The sequence below is a fragment of the Tamandua tetradactyla genome, chromosome 4 (genome assembly GCF_023851605.1).
Source record: "Tamandua tetradactyla isolate mTamTet1 chromosome 4, mTamTet1.pri, whole genome shotgun sequence".
Lineage (NCBI taxonomy): Eukaryota > Metazoa > Chordata > Mammalia > Pilosa > Myrmecophagidae > Tamandua > Tamandua tetradactyla.
This window is the reverse complement of record NC_135330.1, coordinates 109,347,126-109,370,329: the sequence shown is the minus strand read 5'-3', so window position 1 is coordinate 109,370,329 and position 23,204 is coordinate 109,347,126. Positions and strand designations below refer to the sequence as shown.

Sequence of the window (23,204 nt, the reverse complement as noted above, 5' to 3'; positions counted from 1 at the left end):
TCTTATTCAACATTGCTGGGTGGGATCTCTTTGATTGTTTCCATGGAGATGTGTCACATGCAATTGTGGGTGGTAACTTTTGATTAGATAGTTTCCATGGAGATGTGTCTCCACCCAATCAAGGTGGGGTTGCTTTCTGGAGCCGTTTGAGAGGAATTTTGGGAAAAGCCAGCAACACTGACAGCACCCACACAGCCAGAGACCTTTGGAGTCGCAGAAGGAAAATGCCCCTGGGGAAGCCTTATGAAATAAAGAGAGGAAGCTAGAAGCAACAGATGTCACCATGTGCCCTTCCAGCTGAAAGAAAAACCCCAAAGTTCATCTGCCCTTTCTTTAGTGTGAAGGCGTCTTTCTCCGGATGCCTTAATTTGGACATTTTCATGGCCTTGGAATAGTAAACTTGCAACTTAATAACTTCCCTTTTAAAAAACTGTTCCATTTCTGGTATATTGAATTCCACCATTTCCTTTCTGCATCTCCAAATGTCTGGTTCTGAACCAGCTCTGAAAACTTAGTTAAGGTGTGCTGAGCTGCTGAGATGTTGAGATGCTGTCCAGCTAACCACCCTCTCCCCAGTCCATCTCTGGTGTATTGCATTGTGACAGCCTTGGCAAATGAAACACATAATTAGGAACAGATGTGGCTGTAGGGCACTGGTCTGGCTCCCAGGCCAAGTTTTTTCTACCATCCCATATAGCTGTATAGGTTAAGTCAAAGTTAAATTTAAAAAATTGCCTTCAAATTAGAAATTCCTATAAGTATTTCAATTCAACAAATTCAAAGAGTAAACAAATTAGAGACATTTGCTCCGCATGCCCTTAGAGACTTTGAAGATGGCATGATGACATTTAGTTGGAAGCAAGTAAGCATATTTTCTGAGCCTAGAATTTCCCTGTCATTAGAGATCTTAAATAGATTATAAATACAGCAGAGAGAGTATTCATGGAAACCATTGCTGCTAAATATCTATTTGTAAAGCTGCCTGGTTTTCAGTTAAAATTATTAAAGAGAAATAATATATATATATATATATATTCTTTAAGTACGCAAAGAAGAGGAGCTAAAGCCTTGCACCATGTCCTAGGTATTGAAAGACGAATACCTCAGTCCAGTACAAGGATCAGTTGGCCACACTGGAAAGTCAGAGACAAAAAAAAAGAAAGCAACACTATTACTAAGCAGAAGCAGAGAATTCAGTACAATCTGCTCTCTAGTTTTTGAATTTGCAAGTAGAAATTACTGTAAGCATGCTCTCAACCATATTCAGAGAAATTTGACTTTAAAAGCACAAAAGATGATATGCAAAAATAAATCAAGTAATAAAAAATGAAATCAATCTACTTTGGTTTAAAAAGAATCTTCTTGGATAAGGCACATCGCTGATTATATCTTGGTATATCCCTTGATGTCTGGAGACCCTTATGAATATGGTTTATCCATTACCCAAACTCCAGTTTCTCTTCTTCCTCCCACTCTCTCCCCCTGCAGTCTCAGGAGACCCATTTTCAGCTCCCATAAAGGGGTAGGTAAAGTAAACCTGGGTTAGTTAAGAGGTTAAGAGAGGGGAGTGACAGTCATAATTACAGCTAATATGCATTGAACCCTTATCATCTAGTAGGACACTGCACTAAAGGCTTAAGATTCCTTATCTTGAGGAGTCTTCAAAGCAACTCTATGGATAGGATCATCTGAGTTTAAGACAAGGATGCAAAATCACAGAGAGATAAGTAATTTACTGCTAAATTGCACCAAACCTGGAATTCAAAGCCAATCTATTTTCAGCTATCATACTGTATATATTAAGCTACTGAGCTATCGGTGCATTGATTTTTCCCTTCACCTTCACCCTGTATCCGTTACTGGATAAAGGTGGTGGATGCTTTTGCCCGATGTGGTCAAATGACCAATTCCTGAGACACCAGGATTTCAAAGAGAGAAAAGTTTATTACAAAGTGCATAGCAGATCAGAAGGCCAATCAGCCCAAACTCTGTCTCCCAAAAACTGAGGTAATTCTCATAGTTTTAGAAAATTAAAAGAGGGGCAGGTTTTAGGATAATGAGCACAGTGGCCCCAGATGATGTAATTAGAGCTGACCTAATTATTAAGCGTGTGCAGATTGATTACATGCTTAGTCACAGAATGCATGAATGAAAATGGCAGCCTTAATATGATGATGGGTATGATTTTTAGTATTATAATGAGACATAGGTGACTTGTAGATTGAAGTCTAAGCTACCGCTCATGTCAGGCAGGTCCATTTTGGTTAGATTCAGTTTCGGTTATCAAGATAAGTTTAGGGTGGGCCGCGGTGGCTCAGCGGGCAAAGTGCTTGCCTGCTATGCCGGAGGACCTCGGTTCGATTCCCGGCCCCAGCCCATGTAACAAAAACGGAGAAACAGAATACAATAAAACAAGAAAATGTTTAAAAATGTTTCCCTTTCTTCCTTCCTTCCTTCCTTCTATCCTTCCTTCCTTCTCTCTGTCTTTCCTTAAAAAAAAAAAAAAAAAAAAAAAAAAAAAAAAAAGATAAGTTTAATTTGGGGTGGGTTAATTCTGGGCTGACTCAAGGCCTCTTCATTAATAAACATTAGGGGCTGTCTTTAGTGAATACAAGACTCTAAATTTGAAAAACTAGATAAATGGGTACAAATGAAGGTTAGCCACAAGGTTTTTACAACCACAGGGGCACAAGATAAAGGCTATACAATCATTATCAGAGATCAAGGCAACTGGACTACAATTTAGAGATTTCAGATATTTCCCTCTGTCTACTCCAATATACCAGAAAGCAAAAAGGAATATGTATTATGACTCAGCAGTCATAATCATCTCTTAAATCTTAATGTCTCAGTTATATATCTTCCTATTCTTTCTGCAGAGTGTTCATTATTATAGTGTCTTGTGCAAAGAGGTTCATCCAGGTGGTGAAGTATGGATGGTGATACAGTAAAATCAGTTTACCCAAGGCCACTGTTGGCCAAGGCCTTTATGAGAATGAGGAAGAAAAAGTAGCCCTCTCTGAACTGACTCAGAACGGGGTGGACTTACTGTCATTCCCTGCTGGACACCCTTATGTGCCCACTACTGCTGTAGTGTACGTGGCCCTGTGACTGCCCCAGAACTTTCAAAATGATGGTCATTGGAACATCCAGTTAATTTGAATGACAGTGATATGACTACTCTTCGTGTGTTACACGTGGACTCTCCTGGATTCCACAGAAGATAAATGTGTCCTTAAAAGGGACTATAAGTCTATTCAACACATTATTTCACTTGTTCCTACAGTCCTCTCTTGGAACGGCCAAAGCTCCTGTTGAATAGACTCCTTAAACTCAATAACTGTTAATAAGCAGACATACGGGCAGAGGGTCCCTCTGTCTTGTGCATTAAGGCTCCTGAGAGAAAGCAGAACGCAACCATTAGGGAAATAAATCGAATCAATGGCAGTGTGTCTGAAGGCAATCCAAACCAGTTGGTAAAGATAAGAGCGAGGTCTGCTTTCAGGATGATGACCTGATTCTGACCTTGATGATAACTTTCTTCCCAGCCAATGAAGACCTTCACTGCATTCAGCTCCTCTGAATTGCCACACAGCCATCAATGTAGGAAACTCACTGTTGGGGGTGGGGGGGCAGCTTTTCATCATCATGGAAGTTTCTAGAATTTATACAGTAGGGAATCAAATCTTTGGTTTCACTGAGAGGACAGAAAAAGCAGCCAGTCATTTAGCATGGCTCAGAATTCTATCATTTCCAAGTGGGTACAATATACCTTCTCATTTCAGAGGCAGATTATCAGGTTCACACATTAAATTATATTAGAGCCCTGATCTTTCAAGATGTATTAGCTCAAGCTAGGTTATCACACCAGCAAAATCTGGCTGTGTGTGAAACCAGTGCTTCATATCCACTGTGGACTATAGAAAGTTTCCTACCAGAATTATCCCTGTGAAATTAGGCTTTTTAAGGCTGAATACTAAGGGCCACCATGTTGGATGACATGGACTTCTATGGTGTAAGTCTTAAATTAGGAAAAGACCCCAGCGAACCATCACAGAGTTGCTAGTCTTCAAGAACTGGATAATGGAGCTATTAATTCAGCTTGAAGTATGCGGGGGGTGGGGGAACCCATGGCGGGAATCTTAGTCTCAGAAAATGCCAAGTCAACTCTGCCATTAATAGGAAATCACATCTGTGGCAGCAAATCCTCTGAAGTAGCAAGATTCTTTTGGGATGTATTGTGCTAAGATTAAAGGAAAAAATGTATAAGAAAAGGAAGCAAGTGTCAAACAGATAGATTTATTTTCAGGATTATGTAAAGCACCAAAATGAAAGGACTTTCCACTGGGCAGTGTTGTCATGGTTACCTGATCTCTTATCAAAAAGCAGAATCAAGCAGGGAAAGGAAACCTAGAAAAACAGTAACCAGAGAGGCCGGTAGCTTGACAAGGGCTTTCCATCCAATTGATGTTGTTTATGAGGGTATAAAATGAGGATTGACATTTCGCTGTTCTGGATAATTTTTTAAAAACCTTTCCCTGCCATGCTTTCTAAACCATGAAAACATGATAGCTTAAACATCATTTTTCACAAGTTCTAAATGATGCAACCAAAATGTGCCGTTAAAATTTCCTCTTGATGCGCTTAAGTAAAAAAATATTTTTCCCAAGCTATAAACAAAGAGTGTAGGCCAAGTTATTTTCTTAAGGAAGCTGCATTTTTTTCTCCCCCAAAACATTTTATAGGATTTTATTTGGAGTCTACCAGTTTGAAAAAGAAACTGGCTGCTTCTTTTTGAAGATTACGAGGAAAATCCCTTTGGTTTCTGCTTTGTAATTAGTGTAAAAGCGGATACAATTTGCCATTCTATCCTTCCTCATAAGTCCTGTCTCCACAAATGCCAGTATCTCCCCAGCCATCACCTACACTAACCCTCATAAACCATTGTCCAGAAAACTTTCTCGACTTCGGATTGCTGGGCACAAACCTTCACTTTTCCATTTCTCCAAATCCAAGCCAGTCTTCAATACACACTTAACAACAGCTTGCAAATTGCCCTTTCCTCCAGTGACAGGTAGTTGGACTCTTCATCAGGCTATTAGCATGAAAAGACCCAACCTAGGAAAGAAATGGAAATTTGACCCATATTTATTTGTCTACTTGGGAAAGGTGTCAGAAAGCAGTAAAGATCAGTTGTTTCTTTAACAGCTCAATCTCTGAAGTAGTTTCACTGATTTCCCTTGTTAAAAGAAGCTGGGCCTAACTGAGTAGGCCTTGCAAAGGAGGAAACTACTGACTCACAGTAACTTCAATTTTTTTGATACAGCAAATGACTAGGATTGACATACATGAGCCCCAACTTAGGGCCAGATATTGTACTTTGTGGTTTACATGTAATATTTTATGTAAGACAAATAGCATTGCTATGCAATAGTGTCCTCACTCAAATATGAGGAAACTAAGGTTCCGAAAGTAAATAGCACTCTAAGTCAGGAATTCACTCTGAAACTCATTCATTGCCCCACCCAGTGCCATAGAAAGTAAAATGTTGAGTCTCACCTCAGTGTTAGTTCCTATGAACTGCTTGGGAATTACTTAGAATGTTTATTCCACTTTAGTTATAAATATATTTATATATGTCTTTAAGTTTATTTTGAAATAATTTCAAATTTGCAGGACAGTTGCAACCTCTAGTATGCCCCCATACCCCCAGAGACCCAGATGCAACAGTTTTAACATTTTGCCATCTTTGTTTGCCCTTTGCCTTATCCCCCTGCCCCCCATCTCTCTCTCCTTTTCTCTTTCTTTCTCCTCTCTATCTCTATCTCAATTCTCCAAATATTTGAGAGCTGACTGCACACATCATAATCCTTGAACTCAAACTACTTCCGTATACATTTCCCATGAACAAGGATATCCACTTGTGTAGCCACCTTAAGTGCTGTCATCAAGTTCAAGAAGTTTAACATTGATAGAAAGCTTACATTCTATATTTCAACTTTTCTTATGTTCCCATAATGCCCTTTTGAAACTTTTCTCCTCCATTCTTTAAGTCCCATCCAGTATCATGTATTGCATTCATTGTCACTATTTCTTTAGCTTATCTTTTGTAATTATAGAAATATAAATACAACATAGTCCTCCCATTCCAACCCCCCCAAGCACATCATTCAGTGAGTAAATCATATTCGTACTGTTACAATACCCTTGCCACCATCCATTACTAGAACTTTCTCTTCACCCCAAAGAGAAACCCTATACTCATTTTGCATTAACTCCCCATTTCTCCTGCCCCCCCAACCCCGATATCCTGTACTTTACCTTCTTTTTCTATGAGTTTGCATTTTCTCTAATACCTTCCTTGTGGTTACCATAGAGCTTAAATTTAACATTCTAAATCTATAATAGTTTTATTTGCTTTGATAATAACTTAACTTCAATAGCATAAATGAACTTATATACCCATGTAGTTCACATCACAATTACATATTTCTACATTTTGAGTCCAAAATCATTAATTTTTTATTACATTTTATGTATTTGCCTCATAGACCCTGTAGGAAGTAAAAAGTGGAGTTATGAATAAAAAATACAATAGTACTGGTAATTATATTTGCCCATGTCATCATCTTTACCAGAGATCTTTATTTCATCATGCAGCATAGAACTATTTTCTACTGTATTTCCTGTCAACCTGCAGAACTCCTTTTAGCATCTTTTGTACAATCTGTCTAGTGGTGACAAACTCTCACAGCTTTAGTTTATCTGAGAATGTCTTAATTCCTCTCTCATTTTCAAAATACAGTTTTGCCAGATATAGAATTCTGGTTGGCAGTTTTTTGCTTTCAGCACTTCAAAATATGTCTTCCCTCTGCGTTTTTGCCTCCATGGTTTCTGATGTGAAATTGGCAATTATTCCTATTGAGGATCCCTTGGGTATGACATGTTGCTTTTCTTTTGCAGGTTTCAAAATTCTTTGGCATTTGACAGTTTGATTATAATATGACACAGTATAGGCCTATTTGAGAACTGCTGTTTAGAGTTCATTGAACATCTTAGATTATATCATATATAAGATATATATATAGATATAGATATAGTCTTATATATCATATCGTAGAAAGATATTCATGTCTTTCAGTAAATTTGGGAAGTTTTCAGCATTATTTCTTTGAATATTCAAAGAATATTCGCTCTGCCCTTTCTCTCTCTCTTGCATGCACTGGTACACTTGATGGCATCCCACAGGTTTCTCAGGCTCTGTTTGCTTTTTTTTATTCTTTCCTCTTTCTGCTCTTCAGAATGATTTCGATTGCCTTGTCTTCAAGTTCACTGATTCTTTCTTCTGCAATTCCAATCTGCTATTGATTCTTCTAGGGAATTTTAAATTTCTGTTACTGGTCTTCAGCTCTACTTGGTTCATTTTCTTAATTTCCATCTCTCTATTGCTATTCTCTTTGTGTTCGTCCATTTTTTCCTGATTTCTTTGGTCTTTGTCCATATTTTCCTTTAGCTCTTTCAGCATGTCTAAGACCATCTTTTCAAAGTTTTTCTCTGGAATGTCCCAGGCCTGATCTTCATCACTGATGGTTTCTAATGCTTTAATCTTCTCCTTTACCTGGGCCATTACTTCCTGTTTCTTTCTGTTTTATAATATTTTGTTGAAACTTGGACATGTTGATATTTTAGTATGTTATCACTGAAATTTAGACTCTGCAGTGTCGGTTCAATGGGCTTGTATCAAGCATGTGTTATGACAGAGCTTTCCTTGAATACTAAAAGCCAAAAAAGAAATAACCTTTCCAAGTCTTTGTAAATTGACCTGTGAGAGTGCCATCCTTCACAGCTTATCCATACAATAAGTTTAGAGAATAGCTCCAGGTCAAAGTATAGGGGCTTCCCTGGTCCTTTCTGCATAAGTGTCTTATTTTGGATATGCATGTTTGTTCCTAGGAATTCCCCCATTTATAAAGTTTGTGGAAATGCCCCCCTCTTCCTCAGGAAACAGTTTACTCATAGTCTTGGGCACTGCAACGTATGTCCTATAGCCATCAATCCCTTGCCCCAGGCAGCCACTTGATTACTCTCACACAGCATTATTTGAGCTGCCTTATAATTGCAGAGCAAGTTATGGTCTGTGAGTCCTTCAGACCACCACCAGACAGATACATGCCCCCAGTAGTGCACAAGGGTTACACTGCTCTCTTTGGAGTTGGGATCAAGGGATCCACACTGGGATCCCTGTAAGCAGGCCCACTTCAGTCATTTATATATTGAAATGCATATTATTTTAAGTTATATTTTTTGCCTTTTATATTAAAATTTTTATTTCCCTGTTTTAAAAGTAATTACATGTGCAGTTAGATTATATTACCTTTGAATTTCATCTCAGGATAGTAAAGGGGCATTTCAAAATATGTGTTATATAAAGGGAGGCTTTGTGTCTGAGAAGGCTGAGAACAACTTCACTAAACCATTACTCCCAGGATAATTGAGAGTTGACTCTGATTTTTCTTTAAAACTTGAAGCAGAAGCATTTCCTGAGCCTAAATTGAGAAGTCATTATTACTGGCATAAACTGAAAATTTCTTTAAGGTAAATTTCTGAAAAGTTAGTAACACAAGAAATAAATGAAAACCAGAATACATTTTTATGACGTTATCCCTGCCTTTTCACTGAAAAGTCAACTTCCTCAATACATTAACTACTCATTTCTCAATACTTATTTAGAATCAAGTTCCATGGTGGATTGAATTGTGTACCTGTGCTAGTTTGAAAGTGTTGTGTACCCCAGAAAAGCCATGCCCTTTAATCCTGATTAAACATCATACACTGGAAACTTTTTGATTAGATTATCTTCATGGAGATATGGCATGCTCAACTGTGGGTATGGTCTTTTGATTAGATGGAGATGTGACTTCATTTAGGGTGGGTCTTGATTACTTTACTGTAGTCCTTTAAAAGAGGAAAAATTTTAGAGAAAGCCCAAAGCAGATGCAGAAGCTTAGAGAATAGTTGCATCAGAGCTGACAGAGTTAACATGAGACCCAGACATTTGGAGATGTAGGGCCTAGCAGCCATCACCATGTGTCTTCCCATGAGATGCTAAACAAGCCAGTACCCAGAGCTGTGTCCCAAAGGAGCTAAGTGAAGGCCTACAAATGCCAAGTGAGGAACCCTCACAGGAAACAGAGGCTGAAAGCAATGGAGCCTAGAAGCAAGGTATCAGCAGATGCCAGCTGCATGCCTTCCTAGCATCAGCCTTTTTTGAGTGAAGGTAACTTTTTGTTGGTGCCTTAGTTTGGACATTTTCTCAGCACTAGAACTATAAACTTGTAATTTTTAAAACCCCCTTTTCAAAGGGGTTGCCATTTCATTTCTGCTATATTGCGTTACAGCTGCTTTAAAAACTAATATAGAATTTGGTACCAGAGAAGTAGGGTGCTGCTGTGATTTGCAAATACTAAACATGTTGGAATGGCTTTTTAAATGGATAAGGGAGAAATTCTGGAAGAGTTGTGAGGAGCTTGATAGAGAAGACCTAGAATGATTTGAAATGTAATATTGGAAATGTGATCTCTAAGGATACTTCTGATAAAGCTTTAGACAGAAATGGTGAACATGTCATTGCAAACTGGAAGGAGGGCATTCTTTGTGGATAGAAGGCAGAATTTGAGAGCAATGAACCAGAAAGTGAGATTCCAGAGAATAGTGCCCCACAGGAGGATTTATCCAAACATGGAAGCAGTCAGCCATTAAATGACAAGCAAGGATTTGACATGAAGTTATCCAGAAAGGATTTGTGGAAAGTCCTACTGTCTGATGGTTATGATCCCAGTATACTGCATAGAAAACCATCAAGAGTGTTGTGGGATCTGTATAAATGGAAGTACTGTCAGTCTGGTCTAAAAGGGTGAACTTGGCCAGGTTATGATACCCAGTCATGTGGTCAGGCAAGCACTGGCCTAAATATTGCTGCAAGGATATTTCTTGGCTGGTTGATGAACTGGAAATCTGGCTTATTAAATCATCAGTCCGTTGATCGTAGCTGTGGCTGATTACATCTATTCTCAACTAAGAGATCATGCTCGCAAACAAGATAATCCAATCAGTTGGTTTTTAACCAGTCAGTTGAAGACTTTTTTTTTTTTTTTTTAAACATGGGCAGGCACTGGGAACTGAACCTGGGTCTCCAGCAGGGCAGGCATGAATTCTGCCACTAAGCCACTGTCACACCACCCTCAGTTGACAACTTTTAAGGAAGGAGAGAGAATTTTCACAACTACTTCAGCCAAGGAGTCACTCCTATGGAGTTCATCAGAGTTATCAGCTTCACAGCCTACCCTACAGATTCTGGACTCTTGCATTCCCACAGTTGCATGAGACACCTTTATAATCTCATATTCACAGTATCTCCTGTTGGTTCTGTTTCTGTAAAGAACCCTAACCAATACAGTACCCCACATGTTTTTAGTCTTGGTCCACATTGTGGTGGGTGTGGACATTGTAAATAAAATCTCTTCAAGATGCTACTTTAGTTAAGGTGTGGCCCAACTGAATCAGGTTGGGGTTTAATCTGAATGACTGGAGTCCTTTATGGACAGAGTGAAAATCAGACCAAGAGAGAAACTAGGAGAGGCCACCATGTGCATTTCTATGTAATGGGAAAGCTAAGGAGCAAGGATCACCAGCAGTCGGCCTTGGAATGCCACAGACTTTGAGAAGAAAGCATCCCCTTGCTGATGCTTCAATTCCAGAATTCTCCTGGCCTCAAAACCATGAGCCAATCAATTCCCATGGCTTAAACCAACCCACTGCATGGTATTTATTTTAGTAGCTGGTAATCTAAAACAGCTATCAAGCCTAGGGCCCTGCCCTCAGCCATGAGAGGCATATTGCAAAGGGAAAGAACAAGGCTGGTGCTTTGCAAAGAATTAAAAGTAAGGGATAGTTAAGTCTTCATTTAGCCACAAGGAAAATGAGACAAGGGTAGCTCCTCATTCTCTTGCTTTTAAATCCCATGGCCAAAAAGAAAACAAGGGGATCCCCAGTTTCTTTTACTTGAAGAGTCTCTAGAATTCTAACAGAGAATAATCTCAACATATTCTCTGGGATACACATTCATGTAGGAATTGTTCAGAGAAACCTGGATTTGGGCATCTTCAAAGTAGCAAGTATGCCCACCAACTCACTTATTTGGTTTTATATTTGATTCATAGATGTTGCCCTTTCCTCTGACTCTTATAGAAAGAAGAGTTAAAGGCAATACCAGGACTAATAAATTGTCTTCAGTTTTTGTTTTGGAATTTTGGATCTAATATCTTTCTACAAGTGCCCTTATTCAGCTTCAAGAAGAAACCAGAAGGTAACTTTAAAGCTAAATTGACTTCTCAAAGTTTATTTCTTTTGAATAGAATCCATGTTTTAATGGAGGGAGGAAACTGTATGGTAGGAAGTGGAGGTTTCAAATTTTATTCAAGCTGTATTTTTACTAGAAATGATTTTATTTTTTCTTTGTAGAACACTAAAAGATTAAATTTCATATTTCAATTCCTGCAAAGGCTCAAAGATCAAACTCCAACATAAAAGTTGTACTTGAACCCATATCTTCTTTACAATTAATGTAAAGTTTGTGGATGATGTGTAGGACCTATACCTACATGCTAGGGAAAGTACTCCTTTACTATTCTGAGGATGTCTAAATCAGAGAGAATACAAGATATAAAATACGGACCACAATTCTGTAACAAAATGAGGTTGGTCTTTAATACATTTCTATTTTATGGGATTATAAATTTTAAGCCATCGTTCTGTGTTCTATCCTTAGAGATTAAAATCCAGCTGTTTAAAACTGAAATGTAGATGCTGCATAAATAATTATTCATATTTAGCAGCTTTTTAAAAAACTGCTTTGATAAAAAAAAAAGGCAGCATAACATAATAAATGATGGGCTATGTAATAAAAATCCTGATCTGGTACACTTATATCCAACCCTTTTCCAGGAAAGATTTGAGGTGTTTTATAAGAATATATACAGTAAAAAACATATGAAAATGAGATGGAAGAAGATTGGTATAGAGATAGGGAAGCCATAGGGACCTATACAGTTACTAGAATTGTTCACAAATTAGCTCTGAGACTCCTGGAGATCAAAGCAAAAAAAAGAACTATGATCAGTTACAAAATTCATATTGACTATAAGGAAAAAACATACAAGATCTTCCAATATCCAACATACATAATTACTAATGTACAATATGGTAAAAAGGCATAATTGGAAACATACATAAAATTCTATGAATTATCCATTCATTCATTCAGTAAATATATTGTGTCAGATCTTGGGGAGAGAAAGATAAAAGGATGAAGTCCATGAGTTTGAGGAGTTTTCAGTCTAATGAGTTGGGAGAAAAACATTCAAATAATTAAATCACAATATATTGACTATAGAAGTACTATGAATAAGGTGGGGTGTCTCCATAAATGTTTCTATATAACCAATCCAATATATGTTTCCTTTCTCTTACTATTTTGTGTGTCTCTCAGAATTCATGATCAATATCCAGTATTGATCCAGTGTCCACCGTTTACCATGAAATCAGTGGCACATTATGAGCTATAGGCTGGCCCAAGAAGAGCCCAACTTCTCCCATCCCTGTCCACTCTGCTGGGTACCAAGTCCTCTTCCTGTCTTTCTCTCCTCCATCCCCACCACCCTGGACCCCTGTGCTTGTCCTTTAGCCATATGTAATTGTCCTCTACTCCTTAATTTAAGATGGACTAAAGACCTAAGGATGAGGAAAGTCTGCAACTTTGGGTTTGGGATTATTTTCTGGGATTATCAGCAGGAGTCTCAAGAAGGAGAAAAAAAGGATACTCAGGAAGGAAAGATGGCTCAACAATATCAGCCCCAAATCCATAGACTATGAGGAATCTCAGGTCCAAGTAACAGAAGAGGATGCAATGGGATCACACAAGCAGGTACTCCTATAACAACAATGATAGCAATGCCTGTTGGCTACTTTAAAAAGATAATGTTTAGAACTAAAGCAGGTTTACCTCAGGTGAAAAAGGATTTCAAGGTCAAAAAGAAGACTTCTGTGCCTTCTGGGTAAATCTCAGCCAACCTTCTTAATAATGTATACAATTCCTTTAACCCAGGGACAATTTTTTCCCCACAGAAATGAGAGATAAAAGGCTTAAAAATGTAAATGTGTAGAGAAGGTGACACGCTGGTATTGATTTGTTTGGGTAACCATGCAAATGATGTTATCTGAAGATTTCTCAACTCCTTACCCAGCCCTGATTCCTGAAATAAGAATTCAGTATTTTTTACATCTGTCCTTCCACATCCCATACCCCCTGAACCTCAATAAATCAACTAACCTCAATAAATCAACTAACCCTCTGCTTTCCTTTATTCATTCATTTAAAATCCTAAGTGCCAAGTATTGTCCTAGACATCTGAAATATCACCATGTATAAAACAGACAAAAATCCTTGCCCTAAGAGGAAAGATAAAGCAAGGAAGAGGAAATGAGAATTCTGTAATTTTAAAAAGGGTTGTCATGGAAGGCTTCCCTGAGAAGGTACCATTTAAGCAAAAACTTGAAGGAGAGAGAGTGTGCATTCCAGGCAGAAGGAGAAGCAAGTGCAAAGGCCCTGAGGTGAACATGTGCTCAGAACAGCAGGTATGTGTTTCTGGTACACCTGTGAGGTCAATAAATGGAGGCCAATGACACCTTATAGGTCATGGCAATAGGCTTTTGTTCTGAGGAAGGATGGTATTCTAGTTTTCTAGCTGCTGGAATGCAATATACCAGCAACGGAATGGCTTTTAAAAAGGGGAATTTAATAAGTTGCTAGTTTACAGTTCTAAGGCTGAGATGTCCCAATTAAAACAAGTCTACAGAAATGTCCAATTTAAGGCATCCAAGGAAAGATACCTTGGTTCAAGAAGGCTGATGAAGTTCAAGGTTTCTCTCTCAAGTGGAAGGGCACATGGCGAACACGGTCAGGGTTCCTCTCTCATCTAGAAGGGGAAGTGGTGAACACAGCGTCATCTGCTAGCTTCTTCTCCTGGCTTCATGAAGCTCCCCAGGGGGCATTTTCCTTCTTCATCTCCAAAGGTCACTGGCTGGTGGATTCGCTTCTCGTGGCTATGTCGTTTTGCTCTGCTCTCTCCAAATCTCTTTTATTCTCCCAAATGTTTCCTCTTTTATAGGACTTCAGAAACTAATCAAGACCCACCCAAATGGGTGGAGACATGTCGTCATCTAATCCAGTTTAACAAGCACTCTTGATTAAATCACATCTCCAGGAAGATCATCTAATTACAGTTTCAAACATACAATACTGAATAGGGATTAGAAGAAACATCTGCCTTTACAAAATGGGACTAGGATTAAAAATGGCTTTTCTAGGGTACATACATCATTTCAAACTAGCACATATGGGAAGCCTCTGGAAGTTATTGATCAGAGAAATGACATGATCTGAATTACATTTTAATAGGATCACTTTGGTTTCTGGGTTGAGAATAGATTGAAGGGCCCAAGGATAGAAGGAGGGAGTCCAGTTAGGAGTCTAATGCAGTAAATCTAGGTTAAAGATGATGGTAGCCTGGCCTAGGTCCTAGTCATAGGGGAGTGGAGATGATATGAAGTGATCAGATTGTGGATATTTTTTGAAGGGAGGGATGCAGGATTTACTAAGAAGTCAGATGTAACGTATGAGAAAATGAGAAGAGTAAAGGATAGCTCCAAGGTCTTGGGCCTGAGCAATTAAAAGAATGGAGTTGCTCATTGTTAGAGCAGGGAAGATTGTGGAAGGATCAGGTTAAAGAGGTGGAATATCAGGAGCTCAGTTCTGAATGTTAATTATACATCCAAGTGGAAATGTTTAATAGGCAGATGGATCTACCATCTAGTTATGGGGACAGGTCTAAGCTGGAGATAATACATTTGGGAGTCATCAACATATAGATGGTATTTGAAGTCCTGAGATAGGATAAGATCACCACGGACATGAGTGTAGATAAAACGGAGAAGAGGACCAAGGACCTATGTCTGGGACATTCCAACCCTTAGGGGTTGCAGACATGGAGAAGAACCAGCAAAGAATACTGATAAGGAGCATCCAAAGAAGAAGAAGAGAAAATAGACCATTGTGGGGTCCTGGAAGCCAGGTGAAGAATGTATATCGAGAGAAAAGAGAAAACATATGTGCCAAATGTTGCAGATGGGTCATAGAAAATGAGGTCTGTTCATCGACCTTGGATTTTACCTACCAAAGGTCGTTGATCACTTTGACAGGACAGTTTCAATGGAGTGGTAGGCACATCCCTCCACCACACCACCACCACCATTCACTGGAGTTAATTCAGGAGAGTGTGAGAAATGACACAATTAATATAGAAACCTCTTTCAAAGAATGTTGCTAAGAATGGAAGGGAAGAAACAGGCAATGGCTAGAAAAGGAAAGTAAGTTCAAAAAGGTTTTTGCTTTGGTTTCTGTTTCTAAGATGGGAAAAATATTAGCAGGTTTGCAAACTGATGGAAAAGATCCAATAGCAAGGGAAAAATTCATGGTGCAAAAGAGAAAGAGAAGAAGGCTGGAGCAGAGTCCTTCAATAGGAGAAGTGATGGGATCAAATAGAAGAGAAGGGATTGGCCTTAGCCAGGAGTAGGGACAATAAGCCACCCTTTCCATTGCCTCCTCCTTCCCCTTCAACCACTTTGGGGACCGTTCATCTCCCCCATTGCTAATCTAAACAACTTTTAACTGCATTCAGCTTAGGCAAGCACTTTATCTCTCCTTCCTTCCCTCAATTGTCTTGTGTCTTTAAAACATTGTTCAGGGCCACAGTGGCTCAGCAGGCAAGAGTGCTTGTCTGCCAGGCCTAGAGGACCCAGATTCAGTTCCGGTGCCTACCCATGTAAAAAGAAAAAAAAAAAAAAAAATGTCCACATTTGCTCTGCTTACTTATCTCCCTTTCACTTGGCAACTTGAGACAACCTGGCTTCTGCCTATGAAAGGTTCCTAAATTGCCTATTTTAATGGACTTTTGGTCTCTTTTTCTTTCTGAACCCCTCTGACTATTGACAACCTCTCTTTCTAGGAACCCCCAACCCCTTACTCTATCATATTTCTCTGTTCCTATCTTGACTTAGGCCCTCTCTTCAGACTCCTTTTCCTCTATATGACATTTATTTTGATTTTTTTTTATTCAACATACAAACACAAACATTCTTATCATATGATTATTCCATTTTTGTTATATAATCAATAACTCACAATATCATCACAAAGTTGTATATTCATCATCATGATCATTATTTAAAACATTTGCATTAATTCAGAAAAAGAAAACAGAAAAAAATTCATACATACCAAGCCCCTTACCCCTCCCTTTCATTGATGACTACAATTTCAATCTACTAAATTTACTTTAACATTTATTCCCCCTATTATTTATTTATTCATTTATTTATTTTCAATCTGCTAAAGTTATTTTAATATTTGTTCCCCCTGTTATTTTTATTCCATATCTTTTACTCATCTGTTGATAAGGTAGATAAAAGGAGCATCAGACACAAGGTTTACATAATCACACAGTTACACCGTGAAAGCTATATCATTATACAATCATCTTCAAGAAACATGGCTACTGGAACACAGCTCTACATTTTTCAGGCAGTTCCCTCAAGCCTCTCCATTACACCTTAACTAAAAAGGTGATATCCATTTAATGCGTAAGAATAATCTCCAGGATAACCTCTCGACTCTGCTTTGAATCTCTCAACCATTGATACTTTATTTTGTCTCATTTCGCTCTTCTCCCTTTTGGTCCAGAAGGTTTTCTCAATCCCTTGGTGCTGAGTCCCAGCTCATTCTAGGATTTCTGTCCCACATTGCCAGGAAGGGCCACACTCCTGGGAGTCATGTCCCACGTAGAGAGGGGAAGGGCAGTAAGTTTGCTTGTCATGTTGACTGAGAGAGAGAGGCCACATATGAGCAACAGAAGAGGTTCTTTGGGGGTGACACTCAGGCCTAATTTTAAGTAGGCTTAGCCTATCCTTTGTGGGGTTAAATTTTATATGAATAAACCCCAAGATTGGGGGCTTAGCCTATTGCTTTGGTTGTCCTCACTGCTTGTGAGAATATCAAGAATTCTCCACTTGGGGAAATTGAATTTTCCCCCTTTCTCACCATTTCCCCATGTATTTGCAAATACTTTTTTATTCACTGTTTAAATCACTCTGGGTATTATCGGGGCATTACTCTGGACAAACCTACAAAATCTCATGCTCTCCTCAAGGTTCCAAGAACTAAAGTATTCAATTAAACTGTCCACATAAGTTATATTAGGAATTGCACTTGTCAAAATGTAAATTTTATACTAAATAAACATTTTTTTGCCTTAGTCTCATACATAAGTTAAAGTTTCAAAATATGAATGGCCATCTATTTTCAAACCATGCAGTATTGACATTCCTTTGTTCTTCCTCATACAAAACATTTTTAAATTTGTACATTTAGTCACTGTCATTATATACTCTAGGCATTCCTAGATTATACCATCTCAGTCTTTATTGCTTATCTTTCCTTCTGATTTCATTTGGGCCCCCAGGCCTCCTCCCTCTATCATTCTCACTTTCTGCTTCATTCAGTGTTCTAACATAATTGTATTACAGTTAGGTAGTATTGTGCTATCCACTTATGAATTTTTGCAATCAGTCCTGTTGCACAATCGGTATCCCTTCAGCTCTAATTACACAATATCTACCCTATTTCTATCTTCTGATAGTCTGTGTTACCAACTGAAATTCTCTATGTTCATTCACTAATGTCAGTTCATATTAGTGAGACCATACAGTACTTATCCTTTTGTTTCTGGCTAATCTCACTTAGCATAATGTCCTCAAGGTCCATCCATGTTGTTACATACTTCATAACTTTATTCTTTCCATATGACATTTTAAATTTGGTGTTCTCTTGGGTTTATCACTTACGATAGCCCCAACTCAGGGAAGGTTAGGAGATTTTTCTTGAAGCTGAGCTTGCAAAATAAGCTAACCAATTTTACCAGTAAATTTCCAGGCACTGCCCCAGCACCCTGAGCCAGACCAGCAGATCCAAAGAAGGACAACTCAACAGAGGAGGTTGAAGTGGGCTTGCACCAGAGCCGGGATCATGGGAGACTTTGGTCACCTAGAACCAGAGTTGCAACTTCATCCTGAGGAGCCACAGAGGAAACTTAAGCAGAGGAAGAATGTGATCAGGTTTACATTTTAGAAAAATAACTTTGGCAGCCTTGAGAGGAATAAATTAGGACCAGATTGGAAGTGGAGAGAATCCTAACGGACTATTGCAAACATCCAGAGGAGAGGTGATGAGACTGAATTAAGACAGAAGCAGTGAAGAAAGAAAGGAAGGGAAAGGTAGGAAGGTGTCAAAGGGTGAGAGGTAAACCTCACAGACTGGATGTGGGACAAGAGGGCTCTGGAGACCAGGAAAACCAGGTCTCTGGCTCAGAGGCTCAGCTGATTCTTGAGAGAAGTAAATGAAATCATGTGTGCCTGGTACATGGTAGAAGCTCAATAAGTATTGTTTCCCTTCAGTTTTCTCCTTTTATTGCCACAATTACCCACCCAGTTACTGAAGCCTAGAAATGTGGGAATAATTGTAGACTCCTCTCTCATTTACCCTTTACATCCAGAGTCACTTAGAGCCTAGGCCACTGAATGAGGAAAGAAGAGAGACACTGAAAGAGGGAAACACTTGTCATGGAGTTTACAGTTTTGCCTTTTGGAGCAGGTAAATAGGAGCCCTAGGGTCTTAGTTTCCTAGGACTGCCATAACAAAATATCACAAACTGCATGGCTTAAAACAACAGAAACTTATTGTCTCACAGTTCTAGAGGCTAGAAGTCTGAAATCAAGGTGATGGCAGGGCTGTGCTCTCTCTGATGTCTTTAAAGAAGAATCTGATCCATGCCTCTGTCCTGGCTTCTGGCAGTGGCTTGCCAGAAATCCCTGGTGTTCTCTGACTTAGTTGTCATGTGGCATTCTCCTTTCTGTCTGTCTGTCTGTGTCCAGTTCCCCATTTTTTACAAGGAAACCAGTCATAATGGATTTGCGTCCATCCCAGTCGAGTTAAGGTTCATCTTAACTAATAACATCTCCAAAGTCCCCAATTCCAAATAGGGTCAGATTCATAGGGCTAGGGATTAGGACTTGAACATGTCTTTCTGATGGGCACTGTTCAACCTGTACCACCTGGAAAAGGTGCTTTGTAACTTGTCCACATTTAAGGCTTGCAGACAGACAAGGGCTTGGTAAAGCTATGGTCCTACCCACCTTTATAAACCCCTTCCTCCTCATCTTGCCATGTTCTCTTCCTTTATACCCAGGTCCCAGAAGTTCACTTCTGAATGATCAGGTATTTGACTAGCTGCCAAGACTGGAAATGGTTGAAAAATTTATCCATCCTTGCCCCAAACAAAATCGTTAATAAACTACATTGTACACAGAGCTGAATACAGTTTGGGGTTGTTTTTGAGGAGAGGGTGTTTTATTTTTATAAATAATAAGGGCTGGTAAAGGCAAAGCTATTGGGACAGAAAACATCCATTGTTGCCAGGGACCAGGAATGGGGGCAAGAGTTGACTACAAAGGGAAATGAGGGAATTTTGGAGGTGATAGAAATATTCTCGATCTTGATTATAGAGACAGTTACTTTTATGTTTTTTCAAACTGCATAGAACTGTAGCATGAATTTGACTGTATGTAAATTATACCTCAATAAACCTGAATTTATAATAAATAATAGGTAGTGGAGGTCAGTAAATGCTTGCTCCAATAACAGTGATAGGTGGTGTGATGCTTAATCTCTCGTGTCAACTTGGCTAGGTTATGGTGTCCAGTTCTTTGGTCAGGCAAGCAAATGCCCTTCCTGCAAGGGATATTTCTGGATTTAAACCGAGGGTCAGTTGATTGCATCTATGGTTGATTACTTCTACAATCAACAAAGTAGATTGCCTTCAGCAATGAAAGGAATCTCCTCATCCAATCAGCTGAGATCCTTAAATGGAAGACTGAGGATTTCAGCAGTTAGCAGGAAGGATTTCTACCTCTGCTTGAACCAGCCATCCTCTCCTGAGGAATTTATTATCATCTTCATTGGAGTCCCCAACTTGCAGCTTCTTCTGGGGAATTCAATGTCACCATCAAGTTCCCAACTTCTGCCCTGCCCTATGGGATTCAGACTTGCCAATTCCCAGGGTCTCATGAGTCAATTCCTATAATGAATCTCTTAATATTTATCTTATAAATTTTGATCCTAAAAGTGGTTCTTGAGAACCAAACTCCTAAGGATATGTATGAGTTGATTTTGAGGTTTTTGGTTTGGTTCTCTAATCTGCTTAGATTAATGACTCTATTTCCAATGACCAAATGGCATTGATAGCTCATGGTATGAATTGGCAATAGAGATACCCAAAGTGTCACGCTGGATACCTCGACTTAAATGCTTATAAGATACCAGGCTCTGGGTGACAGTGCATTTGATAACTTAAGAGAGTTTTCTGAACTTATAAAGTATAATGATATTGACTGAGTCTTCCTAAATATTGTGGATAGAATCATAAAAGAAAAAGACAAGCCCAGGGCCTCAAATACAGAGTCCAAGTACCACATGAAAGACATGCAAGTTACTATGTGTGTCCTGAATGAAACCCTTAATTCTTATAAGTGCAGACTTCAGATTTCTGAAAGATGGGGGCTCTCATAATGTAAGTGGCTGCATTACAATACAAGTGAATCCCCAGTCTTGCAGAGCGTCTGCCATTAAGGTTAGGGCATTGATTTGGAAGAATTAAGATACTCAAAATTGGAATGGGGACATATGGGCTGATGACGATGGTAGAGACACTGAAATCTTAGATTCTGCTAAGTCTTCTTTGCCAAATAAACCATAACTGTCTTTCTTGGAATCAGCCATACTGCCTCCATCTGAAGAGATTAACCCCTCTGTCTCTGATGAACCTGTAACTGCCTCTCTTGAAGAAACAGGACATCACAATGGTCCATTATATTGGAACATTATGCTGATTGGACCTGGTGAGCAAGAAACAGCAACTCCTCTAGACTTATCGGTAAGGCATTTGTGAGTCAGAGGGTGGGAGTAAATCCAGCAAAAATACAGGGGCTTCCACCTCAGTGAAATTTCTTGGTACCCAATAGTGTGGGGCTTGTCAAGATACTACTTTCAAGGTGAAGGATAAGCTGTTCCACCTGGACCCTCCTACAACCCAAAAAGAGACACACCTAGTTGGCCTATTTGGACTTGGAGGCAACATATTCCTCTCTTAAGTGTGCTGCTCCATCCTGTTTACTGAGTGACCCACAAAGCTGCTAGGTTTGATTAGGGACAAGAACAAGAGGAGACACTGCTACAGGTCCAGGCTGTTCATGCAAGCTGCTCTGCCACTAAGGCCATATGATCCAGCAGATCCAATGGTGCTTGAAGTTTCAATGGCAAATTGGATGCTGTCTGGAGCCTTTGGCAGGCTCCTATAGGAGAATCAAAATACAGACCCTCAGAATTTTGATCAAGAAAAGGGAGTAATTTTTATAATTGCTGTCAAATTCCCAATTTGTGAACTGCCCTACAGAATTCAGTCTCACCAGTCCTCATGGTTGCACGAATCAATTCCTAAAATAAATCTTTAGTCTTAATATAAACAATGATAATATTAATCTCTTGATGTTTTAAATATTTAATAATCTCAATATTCCCATAATAAATCTAGTATAAAATATGCATATATTTATTATATATAAATTTATACATAAAATACACGTATTTATGTATATGTGTATACATAATATCTCTTGGTTTTGTTTCTCTGCAGAACCCTGACTAGCACAGGAGGTGATGCGCCATTAATGGTCAAAACTAAAGATTTTACTCCTTCTTTGAATGTTTGCATTTTATAGATGATTCTTAGAGCTGGAAAATGTCTTAAGGTCTAAAGACATCAGTCTCTAACACAGTTTTTTTGAATGCAAAGTATTTTACTACATTCTGAAGGGGGAGTTCTAGATGTAATGAAAGGCTGTCTCTAAATTTACAAACCACACAAAAGAGATGCTCTACGTAAAGGCACCCTCTTCTACCATTTCTTCATCATATTCACACAGTTTTGACTGCTCTTAAATTAGTATCCTGCCCCTTGATGTTGGATTCTTTGGGGAAAATGATGTGTGTTTACCAAAGGTGGAATGAGGCTCCATTTAAGTTCAGATTGGAGAGGACAAATCGGTGCCTGCCAGCTGGAGCAGGGGCTATTTAAAATCAGCCCAGACTGCAATCTGACCCTCCTGTTCAGCCCTGTCCCAGATGGCTTCGAGCTGACACCTTTTCTCTTCTCAGGGTGATCTGCTCTTCAGGTACCCATCAGATGGAAACCAACGCAAGCCTCATTTTGCTGCTCAGGTCTGTAAACCAGGGGAACCACCCCCAATGTCTTATGCATTTCTCAAAATCACTCCCCAATCTTGTAATACTTGGAGTTTCTTTTTAATTTAAATTTTCCCATCGGAGGCCTGGACAAGGATTCCCTGTTATAGGCCATTCAGGGAACTAATTGCTTTCTAGGCAATTAAAAGCCCAAAATGTCAAAGTCTTGATTTTTCTTCTGTCACCCTGGACATTTGTCCCTGCCTCATTTTCCCCAGAGTGCATGTGTGCACCTGTTTGAACCAACTAAATAGCATCTGTCACCCTTGGCAGCAAAAAATCTGTCACCCTGGCAAGAACCAGGAAAGTGAGAAGTGTCTGTTTTCCCGTTGCTTGCCCTTCACCATCCACCCTGGTGGCCAGGAGTGGCCTCCCTGTTCCTTGGGTCAAGTTCATCATGTGTTCCAGAAATGGTTATTCCTCAGCCTCCCTGGATCCTGAGCAGGTTCAGGAAAAGGAAGCATTTGACCAGTGACAGCCTCCTCTGGTGTGGCTTGTCCACTGGGCTGAGGCATCTGGGAGGCTCTGGGACTCAGAAGCAGCTGCATCCCTGAACCCCCCCCCCCACCACAATGTCCTCCAGTTGGCTGCCCCTAGGACAACTGTCACCCAGTTCTTTCCACCCTGCCCCCAAACTGCCTTACATAACTGAACTCTCTCCCAACTCTTGACCTGCTGC

At 39.4% G+C, this 23,204-nt stretch overlaps 1 long non-coding RNA gene across 2 annotated transcripts in view; it reads right to left on the bottom strand.

The window, feature by feature from the left end:
- Nucleotides 1–4,657: 4,657 nt before the first annotated feature.
- Nucleotides 4,658–23,204, bottom strand: part of LOC143679265 (uncharacterized) — an 85,984-nt gene continuing 67,437 nt past the window's right edge. For both annotated transcript variants that reach the window (XR_013173619.1, XR_013173618.1), the window contains one exon: nt 4,658–5,118. This is a non-coding gene — a long non-coding RNA (uncharacterized LOC143679265). The remainder of the gene's footprint in view (nt 5,119–23,204) is intronic.